The following is a 2,504-nucleotide window of genomic DNA, read 5'->3' as shown; positions in this document are numbered from 1 at the left end:
ACATATATATTTATACGTAAATATATAATAATGAATTTGATTATTGATTTTTAATGTATATATTACGTTTTTTTTATCCAATTACGTTGTGTATTGGGCCAATGGTTACAATAGTGTTGTACTACTACTAAATTGTATTATTTGAATGTGAATTGAATGGGAGCGAGATTTGCACTTGTACTTTCTGGATAGAGACAGAGGAGACACTGCTCGAGTACCTCGTGGGACTCTTTCTTCGCACCTGGGGCTTCCCTAAAAAGATAACGACACCATCATTGAGAAGTGGTCAATAGGATCCTGTCCCTAAATTATTAATTCTACAACATTATATATTTACCACCTCTATTTGTATTTCATTTGCATTTTGCATTCCATAACCTACAAGTGTGTGCCGAAATTGACTAACCTGCATGAAATTTATCTATTTTGATCTCAACAAAATTTAAATCAAATATTTTAGTTTTTAACAAAAATTAATTAATTTATTAATTTTTAATATTTAATTTCATAAATTATATTAATTCTTGGAAAAAAAATTCGTTAAAGGATAAAGAAAAAGAGAGTGTCATTTTAGCATCTCTAAAAAAAAAAAGAGTGAAATTTTCCCTTAAAAAAATTAGACTATTACAAACATAAAAAAGTTTCAACCTAAAATATCTACTTTTTATTAATTAGAGATAAAGTTTCATTTTAGTACAATCACCCAAATCATCTTACAATAGTTTTAGAAATCACTTCTACCTCTCTTTAGTCTTATTTTCTACTACAACATAGACAATCACATAGAAGTGATTAAGATAAAATACAAGGCTAAGAGAGAGAATAAAATTAATGCTAAAGAGACTGGATAAAATAATGCTAATGAAACTGTACCAAAAATGGATGAAAGAACACAGGAAGCAACTATTGAAACTAGAAGTAGAGAACCTCAACCATAAACTCCTGTATGTAACAACCAACAATGTAGAAAGTCCACATAGTGAATATTCATAACTTATTTATTATGCTTGAAATACTGCAAGAGACTACTTCCAGATTAAATTTATAATCCAAATCATACTTGTGTAAAGGAGTTTGGATTTAGCCTGAGTTATCAACGTTGAATGACAACGAAGTTAGAAAAGAGGCTCACTACTTAACCTCATTTGACACATGAAGAGGCATTTGATTACATAAAGTTGAATTTAATGTGATCTGCAGTGATTAAATAATTTACATAATTCTTAAGCTATCAAGGAAGAGATGTATTGATAATGAGAAGGTCTAATATGATAATGATAACATTAATTTTTTTGATAATGAATACTTTTTGAAATTAATTTGTCTTATAATGAATAATGTGGAGACTAGTTTCTCTAACAATTAATATTTTAAGAGATTAAATTGATTATAATTTGTTCGGAATCAATTTATTTCGTTTGTACACGTGACACTTAATGTGTGATGTGATAATTTAACATGATATATAAGAGAGTTCTGTTAAAAATTAATAGAGTAAAATAGGTCGGAGACCAATACAACTTATAAATTAAAGATTAACAACTAACAAGCTAATTAATTTTAGTTAAAAACTAAAATGTGTAGTCTAAAATTTTTTGAAGACCAAATAATTAAATATTCTAAATATTTTTAACACTTTATAATTTTTTTCAATTTATTGAGTTATATTTATTAAGAAAAAATATCTAACTAAACATTTTTTAAGAATTGATTTACTATATTAGTCTATTTTAATTTATCGGAAATATATATCATATTATATGTGTAACCTCGTATATAATAAAAAATTAAGATTAATGTGTCTGGATATGTGTTGTATCTTAATAAGTGTCACTGTATCATAATTTGAAACAAAGGCTAGGAAACCAAGAAAGAAAATATATATTTTTTGGTTCTTAATTTCACGATGGCATTAGAGAGGCTCTTATGAGATAAAGATAAACTCTCACCATGAGCATAGAAAGTCCTGGAAAGGTGGAGAATTCATTGCTCTCTCACCTTATTCTATAGCATCAACGATACCCGCGACTCATATATCAGATTTTTTACACTCCTAGTATTCTTTTACAGTATTGATCATTTTTTTTTTTATACTAAAGATAGGAGACTCGAATTCGTAACCTCTTAATTGAATATGAAGAGATTATGCCATTTGAGCTATTACTCATTAAGTACAGTATTGATCATTATATGGACAATAATATGGATAATGAATTAATGATAGGATGTTTAAATTGTCCAAATAAATATAATTACATAATTAAAATGATTTAGCTAAAAAAAATTGTTAAAATATTAGTCAAGAGAGTAAAAGTAAAAGTTTCTACTAATTATCATATTCTTAACTAATGTCTCTAAAATTCCTATTAACACAATACTCTAATTAAAATAATATTCCTTTTATTCTACTATCATAATTTATAACCAACTACTTTATTTAATTTCACATATCCTGAAAAAAACAAATGGTAAAAAAAAATAAGAACTAATTAATACCATGGACA

This window comes from Arachis ipaensis, chromosome B03 (assembly GCF_000816755.2).
Source record: "Arachis ipaensis cultivar K30076 chromosome B03, Araip1.1, whole genome shotgun sequence".
NCBI classification, from domain to species: domain Eukaryota; kingdom Viridiplantae; phylum Streptophyta; class Magnoliopsida; order Fabales; family Fabaceae; genus Arachis; species Arachis ipaensis.
Note: the sequence above shows the minus strand (reverse complement) of the source record.